At 36.1% G+C, this 18,438-nt stretch overlaps 1 protein-coding gene across 2 annotated transcripts in view; it reads right to left on the bottom strand.

Annotated features, from left to right (window-relative positions):
- Positions 1 to 18,438, bottom strand: part of GPBP1 (GC-rich promoter binding protein 1) — a 71,287-nt gene that overhangs the window by 52,095 nt on the left and 754 nt on the right. For both annotated transcript variants that reach the window (XM_021701847.2, XM_021701846.2), the window contains exon 2: positions 16,653 to 17,623. The gene's annotated coding sequence lies outside the window, so the exon portion shown is untranslated. The remainder of the gene's footprint in view (positions 1 to 16,652; positions 17,624 to 18,438) is intronic.

Genomic DNA, 18,438 nt, shown 5'->3' with positions numbered 1-18,438 from the left:
AATTTTGTTTTCATTGCTGTAATACCATAACGAAACTCTATTAATATTTAGGAGACACCTATTAACTACTGATTTACAGACTTTCCTAATAAAAAGTAAAAGAGGCCCCTCCCCTATAGATTCTGATTCCACAGGTCTTAAACCGGACCTACAATTCTGTTTTTAAGTGATGATCATCAGGAAAGGATGGTAAATACTGCAATAAACATCAAGAAAAAAATCCCTGCCTAAGGAACATGGCCTCTAAAGGAAAATATTCTATAGCTTGACTATTTTTTACACTGGACCATGAAACAATGTCCAGTAGCTTCTGTTATCAATATACTTAAAATTATAGATTAGACAAATAGAACATTAATAAATTTCACAAGAACAAGAAACCTAGAATATTACAAATCCATCCTTTAAAAAGTTTCATCTTAATGTTTCCTTTAACCTGGAATTTTCTTAGACCCTTTCTTCTTCCTCCTCAGTTTACCTTTTCTTTAAAATATTTATTTATTTGAGGGCGCCTGGGTGGCTCAGTTGGTTAAGCGACTGCCTTCGGCTCAGGTCATGATCCTGGAGTCCTGGGATCGAGTCCCGCATCGGGCTCCCTGCTCGGCAGGGAGTCTGCTTCTCCCTCTGACCTTCCTCCCTCTCATGCTCTCTGTCTCTCATTCTCTCTCTCTCAAATAAATAAATAAAATCTTTAAAAAATATATTTATTTATTTGAGAAACCATGTGCACCAAGTGCAAGTGCAAACAGGCGGGGAGAGATTCACAAGGGGACTCCCTGCAGAGCCTGAAGAGGGGCTTGATCCCAGGGCCCTGAGATCATGACCTGAACCAAAATCAAGACTGGGATGCTTAACTAACTGAGTCACCCAGGCGCCCCCTCAGTTTACCTCTTAAATTATTCAAAACCTGCCTATGCTTTGCTCACCAGAAAAAAAAGTTAGAGAACTGTGACTGTTAAATTGTTACATACAAAAATTGCTATGTTCACCCTCCAAAAAGAATTTTAAGGAGAAAAAAAGCATTACTGGAAACAGGATGCTTCTAATTCTCAAGTTTCCAGACTACTAAAGGTAAAATACACAAGGAAACTCAAGAGCTATGAAACTTAAAATGAACTTCAAGACTTAATTTTCACTAAGAAAAAATATAAACCCTACTCTATAAACAAATTTTTACGCATTGAGCTTCTCTTTCCTCATAAAACTGAAGTAGGTTAAGTCACCCTGAAATTTTGTCTAATTCAGCTATGAGACCCTTTTTCTTATAAGGGTTGGTAATGGTACACTTTAATTAAGAATTATACTGCAAACAAGCTGGACTCAACTGGACTAAAACTGAATTCAAATAAACTCATTTACTCAACAGCCAATGTGGTCAAAGTGCTAAACAGCGAAGATACTTAAAGGCTCAAGAGAGTAGTCCCCCTAGAACATTCTAACAGAGTTAACAAATAATTGTTTTTTAAAAAAAAGTGCACCCTCAAATCCATTATCAGAAAAGTTGAAGTATAAGTAAATTACCTTAAGTATTTACCATGAGAAAAATACCAAAGTTATAAGGGTTCAAATGAGGTAAACAGATACACTTTAAAAAAGAACAAAAGATATACTGGGATCAGCTTAAACATGTTCTCTGAAAAAGGGGCAGATTCACAAGAGATTAAGTAATTTACCCCTAAGCTACACAGCCAGTAATGACAAGACCTGGACAGTAAGAAGAACCCTAGATCCTTCTGCCTCAAAAGCCATGCTCTTTTGTTCACTATCAGTATCTCTCAAGTACTCCCACACAAATTACTGAAAGTTAACTCATTCTCCTGCTCTGCCCTGCTCCCACCTCCAAACCCCACCACCACCCCAAATACATTTCACCCGAAATACATTTCAGCAACTAACCAAAGTAACTTATCTTCAAGTTTCATTTTACTTTATAAACTTACGAAAATTCTCCTTCCCATAAAGAAACATTTCTGATATATTTGTTTGCTGAATGACATAATTCATCAATAAACATTTATGGAGCAGCTACTCTAACCAGCACTTTAAACAATATTCTCCTCCACAAGAATGCATACTATTATGACCGAACAGAGGGAAGAAGAAAGTGAAGAAGGCAGCAAGATTAGCTCATTTTTCCTGATACCAGAAGTGGCAATTACAGGTTTAAAAAAAAAAAAAAAAAAGCAATTAATGGTAAGGCTTATCCTCAAACTACCAAAATGTGAAATGCAGCAGACTAAATTATGATAATATCAAATTAATTCCATAATTGGTTACGTTGTGCTGAAACTCCACATCAGATTTATTTACAAAGAACAGTAGAAATCCTGAATTTGAGGACTGAAAGGGATGGAAAATTACTGACAAAAGTTAATTGTGAGAAAGAGAAAATGTGGGAAAAATTTTTATAATCTTTATAAAGATCTTTATAAGATCTTAGGAAGTTCTAACGTTGACACACAAAACAAATGATAAAAATGTAGTTATATATTCAATCATAAGCATAAACACAAAATGCATTCTACATGACAAAATTCACAACCAAGATCAAAAAAAACAACATGGGGGAAATACTTGTCACAAATAGCACATACAAAGGGTTGACTTCCCTTCATATATCAAATGTTCCTACAAATCAAGAGAAAAAAAAACTTAAAAGATGAAGGAAAAATATAAAGAACTGACAGAAAAGGGTCTTATATATGAAATATTTTCATTCTAATTCAAAAGAAAAAGGCAAAATGCCCAAGGAAAAAGTCTGATACCACATTAGTGCTAGAACTGTTAAGTTGGTATACCTCTATGGAGAGCAATTTAGCATAGCTTTCAAAATTACACTCAGAAATTCCACTTAGAAGAATGTACCCCAGGGATGCCTGGGTGGCTTAGTCCGTTAAGCACCTGCCTTCGGCTCAGGTCATGATCCCAGGGTCCTGGAATTGAGTCCCACACTGGACTCCTTGCTCAGCAGGGAGCCTGCTTCTCCCTCTGCCTGCCACTCCGCCCTGCGTGTGGGGGCCTCCCTCTCTGACAAATAAGCAAATAAAATCTCTTAAAAAAAAAAAAAAGAATGTACAAATGTATCCCCACATTTACAAGGATACTAGCATTGTTCATAACAGTAAAAAAAAGAAAGAAAAGAAACAATGCACAGCAAAAGAGATCTAGTTAAGTAGACATTAAGCCACCAATATAAAAACAGGGTAGCTTTACATATATAAATATGGAATAACCTTCCCAGATATTTCCTTAAGTAAAAAAGCTGTACAGCAAGGTGGACCTCAAGTTACCACTTATATTAGAAAGAATATAATGTGCTTATATACACATAAGGTCTCTCCAGAAAAATACATAACTAAGAGTGGTTTCTTCAGGTAGGAACTACAGTTGGGAAATAGGCATGAGGGGGTGACAATTTTCTAAAAACCCTTGTACTTTTTGTAATTTGCACTAGGTACATGTATTCAAAGTAATTTTAAATTCTCTTTACTCTGATTTAACTTTACCATTTCTTGAATCCTCTAACTTTAACATTACTCATCTTTTTCTGAAGTCAAGTAAGCCTAAAACGCAGCATCCGAAGAGCAGCAAACAAGCTTCAACAAATGAATTTAGAAAATGAGCCTAACACTTTGAAATGAGCCTAACACTTTGAACTAGTCATTTCACAAACAGTTCAGAGACAGGATCCTTGATATGAAATGAAAGATTTGGAAATTCAAGTACCTTAACTTTTTCATTATGAAAACAATAGCCTAAAATATATACTTAATACATAAACATACAGACACAAACACACACACAATTAACTAGGCAATTTCTTTAGGGCTTTGGCATAATCTTTTCTTCAAAAAACAAAACAACAACAGGTTTTTATACAGGGGCACCTGGGTGGTTCAGTTGGTTAAGTGTTTGACTTCGGCTCAGGTCATGATCTCAGGGTCCTGGGATGGAGCCCTGCATCAGGCTTCCAGCTCAGTGGGGGAGTCTGCTTCTCCCTCTCCCTCCGCCCCCCTCCCCACCCCCACCCCCACTCGTACACCTCTATCTCTCCAATTTTTAAAAATCTTAAAAAAAAAAAAAACAGGTTTTTATATAGATGTGAAACACATTTTTTTTTAATGTGAAACACATTTTAAAGTTCCCAATGTCAGAGTACTCATCAGTGGTAGGTGAAAAAATTTTTTTTTTTTTTTTAAGATTTTATGTATTTATTTGACAGAGAGCGAGATAGCGAGAGCAGGAACACAAGCAGGGGGGAGTGGGAGAGGGAGAAGCAGGCTTCCTGCCGAGCAGGGAGCTCGATGTGGGACTAGATCCTAGGACCCTGGGATCGTGACCGAGCAGAAGGCAGATGCTTAACGAATGAGCCACCCAGGCGCCCGGTAGGTGAAATTCTTAACCACTAAACCTACACACATACTGTAAATAACTGAGAATACATTATTAGGTAGAAATCTTACCTTATACAAAATTTTAGTCTTAATAACAGCTATTTAGGTAATTCTCTAAATTCTGAGTGTTAAGTTTTAGTTTCACATGTCAGGCACTGCCTGGACCTATAGCTATAACAAACCTTATACAAAATACAGATCTTAATCTCCCAAACACATAGAAAAGGGACAGTGTGAACTACCACCGCAGTCCTAACTTGCTTTCTACCAACCTAAGCCAATTTTGTCCCCAACAGACTCTGTCCTCTCATCAAACTGTCCTTGAAGGTCCTAATTTAAAGGACTAACTTGAAACCATTTCACTCACATTTTCCCATTTCCACAATGTCCCTATAAGGACTCATTTTAATGGAAGAGACCAAAGAGTAATTCATGTGAAAAATCTGAAAACTACCAGTTGACTTAGAGGGAAAAACAAAGGCAACTAAGTTACATATGGAAAGTCCTTAAGACATCTTGACTATCAGGAGAATGTATTTTTCAAGTAGTTTTCAACCTAGCTAATATTCCATGAAACAATTATTTTATCACTCACTGTAACAGCTTCAAGTTTAGCATCCTTGTAGAGCTTTAGTAAATAAGGAACCTTGTAAGAAATCTTTAACATGCTCTTCTTAGAAGAACCAAATCAGGATCACACTGAGAAAATTTGTGATATCAAAAATAACTGAAACTCGGTGGACACAAATCTCCTTTTGTATCTTTGAGGAGTAAAGATTATGTCTCCTCTTCAAAAAAAAAAAAATAGTTAATATAAATTCTCATGGCCTTTCTCATTTCTGAAAATGAGGAGCCAAAAATTCTGTTCGCTCACTTGTTTCAAAGTTACTCCTTGAAACCTAAAGTGTGTTTTATCTTTTTAAACTTGACAGGACAATTTCACTAGGTTTTAATCCCTCCAACTCAACAGTTCAAACTAGGAAGCATTTTTATATTAAGATTTTATTTTTAAGTAATCTCCACATCCAACATGGGGCTCGATCTCACAACCCTAACTAAGATCAACAGTCAACACTCCCTACTGACTGAGCCAGCCAAGCACCCCTAGGGAACATTTTTAAAGGCAAGGTCATAATGAATAAGCCCTTATCAGTCAGTTCTTTCAGGACGCTAATAGCAAATCCAAAGCCAGTCTTTAATCTAGCAAGCAGACTAGAACCTCATATAACTATTTAAGTCTAGGCAGAAAAAAAAGCTTCTAAATAATCTGACAACAAATCAACTAGGCTATAAATAATCCCCTCACAAATTTCTCCTAGCCCACAAACAGTTAAACTGCAGTTCTATAATAAAAATACCAACTGCACATACTCAATTCTGGGGAAAAAGTAAGTTAACCTAAATTATCTAAGATGTTAACTCTTTTACTCTGCAAGTAAGTGCACTAAGGATATAACAAATGAGACAAGGTCCCCCGCCCTCAGAAGAGTATGTGATAAATATGAGTGAAAGTAAGCCAGATAATTAGAGTGTGCATTGAAAGAAAGAAATAGGATAAACAGATAAGAGAAACCAAAGGGTATAGGAAGGGGGGTTGCCCACTTTACACAGAATGGTTACAAAGTCACCTAGAATCTAACACATAAACTAAAAACTGAGCTAACAAAGGGAAAACAGAAGAATGAGCAAGCATAAAGGCCCTAAGACAGGAAGGAAAATGGCTAGTGTGTTGAAGGAAGACAAAGAGGGCCTTTAAAGGCAAATGGTCTAGGAAGACATTAAGGAAGGTTGCAGAGAAATGGAGGGAACAAATAATTCTTACAGGCTAGCGTCCACATGTTATTCTTAAATCCAGTGGGAACACCTGCTCTATGAATAACAAACTACAGGGTTGGTGCAAGAATGGCAGAGGAACGAAGTTATAAGGCTACAGCAATAGTTCAGGTTAGAGAAGATGGTGGCTTAAACAAGTCCAATGGCGGTAGAATAAAAAAGGACTTATTTCAAAAAGATTTGCTAAATGATTAGACAGGAGGAAAAAGTAGAAATCAAAGGTGATTTCCAAGTTTTTTAGCTTGAACAGATGGACAGCGTATCCATTTACTGAACTAGGAAAGAATGGAGAAAGTATGGAGCTAAGAAAGACTCAAATGAGTGCAGTTTGGGATATATTAAATTTGTAAACTAAGTGGAGAGGCTAAGAAGGCCATTAAATTACAATAGTAGAATATGGGGAAGAGATCTGGACTGCGGATTTATATTTGAGATCATCTGCATACCATAAACTATGGTACCATTTCCCAGGTTACACAAATATTACCTCAAAAGAATGTAATGCATTGTCCTTTCATCAATTTTAAACATGTTATAAAATGCAATCTAAGTATACCTAGTTTGGGGTGCCTGGGTGGCTCAGTTGGTTAACCATCGCCTTCGGCTCAGGTCATGATCCCAGGGTCCTGGGACTGAGCCCCACGGGCTCCCTGCTCAGCAGGGGAGTCTGCTTCTCCCTCTGCCCTTCCCGCCCCCCTTCATTCTCTCTCTCTTGCTCTCGCTCTCAAATAAAAAAACCTTTTAAAAAATAATAAATATACCTGGTTTCTGTTTAGTTCTGTGCTTTCAATTTACATTTTTACCTATGCTCCCAATACAGTCTTCTCCTTCCTGGTCGATCATAATGGCCCTCAACCATTACTATCTATGTGATGCAGCCATAACAATACTGCTAAATAAAGTCTGCATCATTTTACAATTTCAAAGCATTCAGCACTCATTATTTCACTTGAGTCTAATGATAACCTTGTGAAGCAGGAAAAGAACCAGTTTTATTAGGGCAGGAAATAAGAGGCTTATAAAGGCTGCCCTGGCCATCATCAAAAGGCCATTATTTACTAGAAGGGATGAAACCACAATTCAAGTTTAAGGACTCTATTTACTCTGCATTCAGAGAAAAGAGCAGACCAAGTAGAGTTCAGGAATCTTACATTTTTGCCTCATTTGCTACTAAATGCTCAGCACAAATGAAACAGCAGGTATACAGTAGGCACTGAAACATCTACTGAGGCAATGAACATCTTCTCTAGCAAACTAACACTCAAGAAATCCCAGAACGTCTGGTGAATCAATGTTTTAAATTCAGTTGATAGTTTGCATCCTCCTTTCTCATTTCCAACATAGAAATATTATCATTTATTCCAAAGTATGTTCAAGTATAAATTAGATAATACCTAACACTTCAAGCCACACAAAGATTGTTCCATCAATTCAAGATGGCATTATTTTGCAACAGGTCTTACTTCACAGGCCCATAAAAACAATTTCTTTTAGTCCACATTTCCTATAAAAGATTTTTAAAAAGACGTCATCAGGATTTTAAAATAAAGCAGAAAAATTCAAATGCTAGCATCCATATTTATCAACTACAGACTTAACATATATAGCAATAGTAAGTACACCAGTAGTCCCACACATATAGGAAACTGATTTTCAACAGAGGTATTTCAAAGTGATTCAAGGGGTAACAAAGCCTTCTCAACAAATGATACGGGGACAACTGGACGTCGTCTACAATATTCAAAAAAAAAAAGAAAAATAGCACCTCAACCCTTTGCTCACACCACACGCCAAAAAAAAAATCATTCAAAATGCATCAAAGACCCAAAGTATAAGCCAAACTACAAAATTTCTATTGGAAAGGAGAAAATCCTGTGACCTTGGGTTAGGGAAAGATTTCTTATGACACAAAAAAACACAAACCAATCGTACTTCAAAATTTAAAATACCTGTTCTTCAAAACACACTATTAAGAAAATGATGGTGGGGCGCCTGGGTGGCTCAGTCGGTTAAGCGGCTGCCTTCTGCTCAGGGCATGATCCTAGGGTCCTGGGATCCAGTCCCGCAGGACTCCCTGCTCAGCGAGAAATCTGCTGCTCCCTCTCCCTCTGACCTTCCCCGTGCTAGTGTGCGCTCTCTCGCTCTTAAATAAAATCTTAAAAAAAAAAAAAATGATGGCAAAACACAGACTAAGAGAAATTATGTGCAAAACATATATCTCATATACATGTATCCAAAATACATAAATAATCCTTACAATTCAACAAGACAATCTCATCTTTTTTAAATGGGCAAAAGATCTGGACACCACCAAAAAACATTATTAGGGAAATACAAATTAAAACCACATGCAAATTCAAACTATACACCCACTCTACAGATAAAACTGAAAGACTGACATCAAATACTGGCAAGAATGCAGAACTATGTAACCTATATTGCTGATGCAAATGCAAATGGTTCGAACAGCACTCTGTAAGACACTGGCAAGTTTTTAGCAGAATCAAATACACAAAATTTATATGACCCTGCAATCACATTGCTGGGTAATTTTCCCAAGAGAAATAAGAACCCTTCTCCTCACCAAATCCAGTGTGCAAATGCTCATACAAACTCTACTCACAATAGCCAAACACTGGAAACAACCCAAACGTCCAGTAACCAGAGAATGGATAAACATTTGTTGTGTATCCAAACAAGAGAATACCACTTAGCCACAAAAAATATTGGGTTGTAATACATGCAGTAACATGCATGAAAAAAGTCAGAAACAGAAGTGTACAGTGTTTGGTTCCCTCTTTATGAAATTCTGGAAAACAATACACAATACAAAAGACAAGAAAAACAGACTGGTGGTTTCCAGAGCATAGGGGTGAGGGAAGACGACGGTCTGTAAAGGACAATAACGTAACTTTCTGGGTGATGTACATGTTCTACATTCTCAGGTGATGGGATTACACAACTGATTTGTAAAAAAAAAATCTTCAAACTGTACACTTAAAGAGTGAATTTATGTATGTAAATTATACCTCAATACACCTAGTTTAAAAATGGGTTCACATTTCATTAAAAAAAATGAATAGGGACACATTCTTTCATAAAAACCAACTCCCAAAATGTTATTTATTATTATAAAAACATACAGATAATAGTGTTTCCCTGTATTACTTTGACCCTAAATTTATATTCTCTACTCTGAGGAATTATAAAGTAATCCCACAATTTTCCCTCTACCTTCAGGACCAAGTCCACCAATCCAAACTGAATACTGATTTTCACCTTCAATTTGTAGTAGAGGAAAACTGATAATTACTTTCCTTTTGGTCATTTCTACAAATACCAAATACCGTCACTACACTGTATGATAGCTTTAATGTTGGCTAACTGCCCATTCAACTGAAATGGCAATAAATATTAGAAAGATAAATGAAACATACTCTAATCAATATATTATTAATCCACCTGAGGGACTTTTCTTCCTAAAAGGACAAGAGTACTTAAGAACATTAGTCGCTTGTTTCTTTTAAGAAGGCCAAATAGTGTGTTTTGGAAATTTGTGAGAATGTTTTGGAAAAATCAGTCTTCTAGAACTGTCACATCTGTGCTACTACGTATTAAAATTCATTATTATAACCATCTTTTTCACTTTAGGAGCGTATTAATATGATCTTATGTGCATAAAATTTTATTTCAGGTTAATAAAGGGAACTTTAAAAAGTACTTGTTACGAAAGTTCTATGGATCTGATTGGATTCTGTACCACTGTCTCTAGAACTGTGCTGTCCAATACGGCAGCTAGGAGCTACATGCTGTTGTTTAAATTCACATTAAAATTTAACTTACAATTCAGTTCCTCATCTGCACTAGCCACACTTCAAATAAGGACATATGTCTAGCAATTACCATACTGAACAGCGCAGACATAGAATGCTTCCCTCACTTCACAAAGTTCTATTGGACAGCCCTACTCCAGAATAAGATCTACTTAGAACACTAAGAAAATTAACTATAACCGAGTACAGATAAGCAAAATTCAAATCCCTGTCACTTACTGATGACCTTACGTAAATTAATCTCAAAGTTTCTTAACTCATTAAATGGAAATAGCACTTACTTCACATGGCAACTGGGAAAAGCAATTTCTAATCTAAAATACTGTAAACACTGGTTATGAAGTGATCCAAAAGGAAAATATTCCCGAATGAGAATAAACCCATGTTAACAGTATATTATAAAAAAGCCACAACTTACCTCACTAAGGATAAGAAAGTTTTGTAGCTGGCTAAGAATAAAATAAGTTATCTTCTCAATCCTGAAACAGAGTAGTATTTTTACCTTCCTCATATTCTCACCTTAAAAACTTGACTATGAGCCATCATAGGTGAAGTCTAGGCTCTGGATATACAGAATGTGTAGGTTCAGAAGTATCACTTACTGATTGTGTGACCTTCGTAACTTGAATCTCTGTGCTTTCATCTTCTCATTTGTGAAATAAGAATAAGGCATACCCACCCACAAGAACCATGAGGATTAGTTAATTCACTTAAAAGGCTTAATACAGCCTGCAATGTGGTAAGCATTGATAAATAGTAGTTATCAAAATCTAGTCATCGTGACAGGTGTTGATTTCCAGAATATATCAAGAACTCCTACAACTCAAATTTAAAACTGGGTGGAGGACTTGAATATACTTTTCTTCAAAAAGATAAAATGGCCAATAAGCAAATGAGAAGACCTAAGTAATCATTAGAGAAATGCAAATCAAAACCACAATGAGATACCACTTCACAACCACTAGGATGGCTATTATCAAAAACATCGAAAACAATGTTAGAAAGAATATGGAGAAAGTGGAACCCATGTGCACTGATGGTAGGAATAAAAAATAGTGCAGCCTTGATAGCTAACAGTATGGTGGTTCCTCAAGGAATTAAAAATAGAATTACCATATGAACCAGCAAGTCCACTTCTGGTATATACCCAAAAGAATAAAAAGCAGGAATTAAAAAAAAAAAAAAAGGCAGGGATTCAAACAAATATTTGTACACCCATGTTCACAGCAGCATTATTCATGATCTCAGAAAGGCAGAAATAACCAAAATGTCAATTTACAGATAAATGGATAATCAAAATGTGACACATACACACAATGGATTATTCTTTTGTTTAGGAAGGAAATTGATTCTACCACATGCTGTAACATGGATGAACCTCGAGGACATTATGCAAGGTGAAATAAACCAGTTACAAAACAACAAATACTGCACAATTCCACTTATAGTAAGTACCTACAATAGTCTAATTCATAGAAAAACAAAAGTAGAATGGTGACTGCCAGGGCTAGGGAGGGGGGGAATGCAAAGTTAATGTTCAATGGGTACACAGTTTCAGTTTGGAGAGATGAAAAAAGTTCTGGAGATGGAAGGTGGTGATGAATGCACAACAATGTGAATGTACTCAATGCCACTTAAATATACACTCAAAAATGGCTATTTTTTTTTTTTGCCATGATAAAAAAAAAAACCTTTCCCTCATTACAGTGATTTCAAGATTAGTATGAAAGGGGGAAAAAAAAAAACCTTACCTCCAAAGCTCAGACTATAGCTATAAATGTGGAAAGATTTAAATCTCCTGAATTTATACAAATTTAGAATATACTTTCTTCTCTAAAGTTGTAACAGCCCAACCTGCTAATTGTGGAGTGAAGACTGGCTAATTCCAATTATGCTGACAACTACTGGTTGGGAAAGATTACCTCCTACTGTGGTTTTTGTGAGTATGTCCACAAATTCTTTTGAGAAAAGATGAAACCTAACTACACTCCTTGGTTTCAAGCTAGACTTAATGACTTGTTTGGAACAAAAAGAATGTGGCAGAAATGACTTCTGGAATAGGTCATAAAAGATAGCCTGGCTTCTACCTATCTCTGAGATCACTTGCTCCAGGAGCTACAGCTGCCACATTTTAAAGAAACTCAAGGAGGGGTGCCTGGCTGACCTAGTGGATGCAACTCTTTTCCTTGGGGTTGTGAGTTCGAGCCCCAAGTTGAGTGTACAGATTACTAAAAACAAAACAAAACAAACAAAAAAACCCCAAGGAGTTGGAGATCCACAGGTGGTTAGGAACTGAGTCCTCCAGACAACAGCCAGCATCAACTGCTGCCAGGCCAATGAGTACACCATCTTGGAAAAAAGATCCTCCAGCCCCAGTCAAGCCTTCAAATATCTGTAGCCCTGGTAACTGTATCTGAGACTTTATATTAAAGACCTACAGGGAGCCAGAACCACACAGGTAAGGGCTGCCAAACTTCCCACCCACAGGTTATCACGTGAGATAGTAACTATTATTTTTTTTAAAGTCACCGTATTTATACTCATTGAAAGGCAAACTAATTTTTTTAAATAGTATTCAAAAATAAAGGAAAAAAAAATTTTTTTTTTTAAAAATTTTTTTTCAAGTTTTTTTTTTTTTTTTTTTTTAAGTAGGCTCCAGGCCCAGCATGGAGCCCAACACAGGGCTTGAACTCACCACCCTGAGATCAAGACCTGAGCTGAGGGGTTCCTGAGTGCCTCATTCAGTTAAGCATCGGACTCTTCATTTTGCCTCAGGTTATGATCTCAGGAGGGTTGTGAGATGGAGCCCAGTGTGGAGCCTACTTTAAAGTCTCTCTCCCTCTGCCCTTTCTTTCCTCTCCCCTCTTCTCACTCGCTCTTTAAAAAAAAAAAAAAAAAGACCTGAGGAGCAATTAAGAGTCAGACACACTGACTGAGCCATTCAGGAGACCCTCAGTGTGTATTTGCAAGTTCTGAGTTTCAAAGGAAACACAACATATTTAACAATTTTAAAACTTTTTCTTGCTAAAAATAAGTACAGAAAAAACTTTTTAAAAAGGTTTCAAAAAAATATAAGCTGAATAAGCTGAATTAAAGGGCAGAAAATGAAACACCAAAACACTGCACTCACCAAGCTGTGAACAAAGATGACTCAAGAACAAGAAAATGAGTGGGATACCTTGTATAAAAAGTTGCAGAAACTAGCAATTACTTGAAAGGATATAGACCAAAAGCCTGTAACTATTCCGCTGGGTGTGGCAGCTAACAAAAAAGGGGAAAAGCAAAGCAGGTAAAACTGAAAAACATCCAACCACAAAAGGTTTATCAGTAATTCTAACATTTTGTTTTTCTTGAATCTCCTGTTCAAAGTAATGGACCTGCTCCCCAGAAAAATATATAAGCACTCCCAAAATGATCGATTTTAGAGAATTTTCAAACCACTGTCTCCCACACCCACCTATGTGGCCAAAAAAAATTGACGTTAGGAAACCCTGACATATAAAACATTTAAAAAAGGGGAGAAGGGGACAGGGAATACATCTCTTTCCAACCTGCTCTCCTTAAATATGCCAAATCCACCACCCTAAGTGAGGGCTGCTGAACTAACGAAACCAAGAGCTACCCTTCTGGCCACAGAAGAAACTATGCGGAAAAAGAGAATGGAGCTAAAAGGCAAAGAGATTTAGTTCGTTACTTTCTTGATCAAGGACCAAGCTAGGATAATAAATGAAACTGGAAATGGGGAGGGGCAGGGTATGAATGGGTTTCCGGTAATGCCATTAACAGATACAGAAGAAGAAACAACTTCAGACTGTAACAAATACTGATTTGACGTGTACTTACCAGAATCTCAAAATACTGGAAATTAGAAAAAAAATTACACATATATTACACTTCACAATTAACAAAAAGCCTTCATATAAATTATTTCCATCAGTTTTCTGGAAAAGCCAAGGCCAAAGAGCTTTGGCAAATACACAAGGTCACATAGGCCCCTTTCTAGATTTTCCAAACGCTAAACCGAAAATGTCCTAACTCCCAACCATTTCCCTTTTTCTACCTGGATCTAAATCGTTATTTTAAAAATTTTATCAAAAATTAAACAGAAAAAAGGTGGTTATGTCGAAGACAGATTATCTGGCCTGCGTTTAGGGTCTATCCTCACTTGCTAACTTTACTCTCATATTAGAGGTTCCCATCCTTATTCCTACCTACTCTGTAACTCTCTAAATTTCATTTTTTTCTTTCTTCTTTTCCCATTCCTGTTATTTCCTTACTATTCCTTCTTTCCTCCATTCTCAAGTGTTAGGAACTTTAAGCAAAAAAAATCTATGGAATACATCAAAAACTAATGATGTAATGTATGGTGATTAACATAATATAATAATAAAAACCTATGGACTAATCTCAGTTCAAAACCAGAGAAAAAAACAAAGCTAACATGCATTTAGCTTCACCCATGTGCAAAGAGAATGTGGGTGTATAAGACAGAAATATAACCTGAAAGTACATTTTAATTTTTAGCTAACTAAAGTTTTACCAGATAGTTACAAGTAGCAACACTAACAATACCTTCTCTTCTACCTTTTAGCTTAATTCCAAGTTCCACTAGTAATCAATATTAACCAAAGAGAACTCCAAGTTCCACTAGTAATCAATATTAACCGAAGAGAAGCAGTATATAGAAGAAAAAACAAAAATATCAGGGATAATGCTCAAATAGGCGTTAATGAAATACAATTCACAAGAAAGCAATATAGCATAGTGATTAAGAGCATTGAGCCCTCCAGTCAGAGTTGGAGATTTGGTCAAAACTTCTATCTAACCCTGTTCCTAACCAAGTTACTTTCTCCCAGACTCAATCTCCTAAAATCTTAATTTTCTCACCTGTATAACTGTAACTATAATAGCACTTTCTTCATAGAATTATTCTAAGAGCTAAAGTATACTATGCAAAGTTCACAGCAAAATATGTGACACAATCATCTATAAATGTTAATTACTATGATTATTATTTTTAGACCTACAGTCTAGGCACAGGAGATTAAAAAAATGGAGTAGGGTAGACAGGAGGAAAAAAGGTGGGGGAGGGGGAGAAGCAGCCCAGCAATTGTTCCAATTACTATTGCTATCTATTTTGATGCCAAGAATATAATAAAATATTTATCAAAACGTTCAAGTAAGTAAATCTGTCCATGAACAATTTCTGTAAGCAAACTTCACCGATGTGAGACTATTCAAAGATTAAAGTTGATTCTTAAAAACCCTGTCTCTGGAATTATCTTTATCCTGGTAACATGGCTTTGGGTAACAACAGTAGGAATAATTTAAAGGAAAATAATCATAAATAATGTTCTTTTCTATGAAAAGATTATTCATTTCCACTTCAACTTCTTAATCACATTTAAGAGGCATATTCCTAGACCAGTAACTTGAAAAACCATTAAATTGAGAAATGCATATAAGAGCAGTCCCTTCTGAAGGGAAAAGGTGGTTGAATGGTCTCGCCATTTTTTTAAATATAAATCAAGGTGAAAGCTCAATTAGAAGTACTACACACAGTTCTGACAGACAAAACAAAAATAACTCAGTCTATTTTAACAGAGAGGATTACTTAACTCTAATCTCAATTTTAGATCAGAAAATAAACGCTTTATTTGGATACCTACATTGTTCTGGACTCTACTACCTCTTCTGCTCTAAGTGAGATAAAAGAATTCAAGCAATAGCATAGGAAAAAAAAGTTCTGTTTTGGAATAAAGGGAACAACTGACAAGTTATAAAGCCATCTTGGCAAAATGTTCAAAATTACAATCTTTTATCTAAGAAAGGTAATTAAACGAAATAAACTCTCATTTTAGCTACACTAATATATTCACTAATAGTGTCTAAATAATAAATTTTAGTGGGTTTTTTAATAACAAACATTCCTATGCCTAGGAATCACTGAAAAACCCTAATAACTAAGGGTAAGTAAAAACAGTACTATTCAATACTGAAAAATTGAAGTACTATTAAAACATAATTCTCCTTTGTCAAAGGATCTATTACAGCAATACTTCCAACTTTTTAAAAAAGCTTTGTTTATAAACTTAAGTCAGCATAACCTTCCAAAAAGAAAATATATCAAGCTATTTAAAAGAATTATGAATTGTGATGAAAATCAGGTTTAAAAACCAAGTCATATGTTAGAGTTTACTCTAAACTACCTAACTAAATAACACTAAACTCCCTTTAGAAAGCAGCCTAAAGAAACTGGCTAGCAAGACACATAAAATATTTGTTGTTTTTTCCTACCTTTTTACCAATCTATGAATCCATAAAAATTAGGGTGAATACTCGCCAAAGGGATTTTCTTTACTTCATAAGCACAAAAATGTAAAAATATGGATTGTGTGACCTGAAATTTTTTTAAATCTTAACTCTTTCTGCATTTCAATTTACTTAATGGTAGGTAGTCTTCAGACTGTCCAGGAAATTGAAGCCAAGCAGTATTATTCCAAGAAACTGAAAGGCTTCCAACATAGAATAAACTTGACTCTTATTACAGTTTACAAATGAACATGTGATTTGCTCACCATACAATACTTACAAATTCCAACAGGACTGCACAGGAAGGTGTTGGGTTTTTCTCTGTAATCTTTATGTTTTCCAGTTTGTTTTTTTATTTTGTATCCTCTGAAATAATATCCAAGTTCTTTGAAGATACTTAACCTATGACTATTTGACATAGAGTTACTTCAAGTCAGCTACCCATACTTCTGTTTCAAAGTTTTCATATGGCTATCTCCAGAATTAGCCAAGTTCCTTGGATTTAAGATTTTAAAGTCTTCTTTATTATTCCATGTACTTGTCACCGTTGTACTTATCCACTCCAGATGAAATATCCAATTTATGAGCCAAAAAGCAAAAACAAAAAGAAAATTTCACATCTGAAGAGCATTCCTAAACATCAGCATATAGGGAGACACATAGCTATCTCAATACTACCATGCTGCTGGAAAACTGCAACATCTTAAATTTCCACGTAAATAAAAGATAAAAGGGAAAAAACTCTGTCTTCTTTCAATGTCTTCATTTAGAAAAGCTGTCCCATTGTGACATGAAAAGGGCTGAGGTCAAAAATTCCTAAAACTTTTAATAAAGGTAAAAATAAACTGCCAAGAAACTTCAGCAATATTTAAACAGTAATTTGAAACTGCCGAAACTACTCAGTACACAAATCAAACATATCTTACAGTTTTGGCTGAAGAACAACTACAGGGGAGGGGAGGGGTGGGGGGGTGGGGAAGAAGCAAAAAAAATACCACCAGCTGAAATAATTTAACCAGTTATATAATCCGTTTGAACCAAAATACTGAAGAAATGCCTGGGTCCTTTTAGTAGCTTGTAGAATTGTTCACTACTATAAATTCACTTCAGAGATGATTCTTGCCACTTTTAATAAACTTCTGGGGCAAAATTATCCAAAAACATTGTAATCCCAAAATGGCCACTTCAAATATCCGGGGCCTTTTACACAAAACCTAGAGGATGATCTTCATATATGAGTAATTCAATCACCTGTAAAAGTTATAAAAAAAAAAAACACCAATTACACACTGAATTTTAATTTTGAGCTAAAAATTAACCCCAATCTTGAAGAGTCAACTTCTGGAGAGAAATTCACTTCTACGTAATTCTACTGGGGTCTGAAAAAAGGCTCAGCCCAAGCAAGCGCCCCGAAACAGTCTACTGGATGAAAAAGACTTTAGAATAAAAGAGGGAAAGGTGGGAGATGATGTTACAGAGGACAAGGAATGATTTCAACTGGGAAGGGGGTGCGGATATAATACGGGAGAATTATATAAACCTCCTATACTTTTCGAGTAAAAAAATTAAAACTATGAAACTGGCCCACAACCTTATAAAAGATTTTCTCCATTTTCAATTCACTGGGCCGAAAGAAAATGAACAGGCAGGTGTGGTGCCAAGGAGCATTAGTAAATACAACTCACAAAAAAAAAGGATATAAAGAGAAAGACGCTCTCTCCAAATTAGAATGTCTAAGAGACATTTTCCCCACTAAGGGTAGAAAGTAGGGAGGTGAGAAATGGGGCAAGAACATTCCTTAAATTCGCCTGAGGGTGAGACTTCCCCGGCTTTTGAGAGCAGCTGTGGGATAAAGGTGTCGGTCCCCATTTCCCTGAATTAAGAAAACAGGTTTCTCCCAACACTGAGGGGGTGGAAGGTACCAAACCGTTCTCGTAAATCCCATTAAGAGTGGTTCTCTCCAAAACCAGAATAGGTCCCTTCAGGCCCCACAGGACTCCGAGGGACATGGTAGCATTCGACTCAATACACAGCTACGACCACGGACCCGGGAGAGGAGGAAAAGA

This window comes from Neomonachus schauinslandi, chromosome 7 (assembly GCF_002201575.2).
Source record: "Neomonachus schauinslandi chromosome 7, ASM220157v2, whole genome shotgun sequence".
NCBI classification, from domain to species: domain Eukaryota; kingdom Metazoa; phylum Chordata; class Mammalia; order Carnivora; family Phocidae; genus Neomonachus; species Neomonachus schauinslandi.
This window is presented reverse-complemented; position numbering and strand designations above follow the sequence as displayed.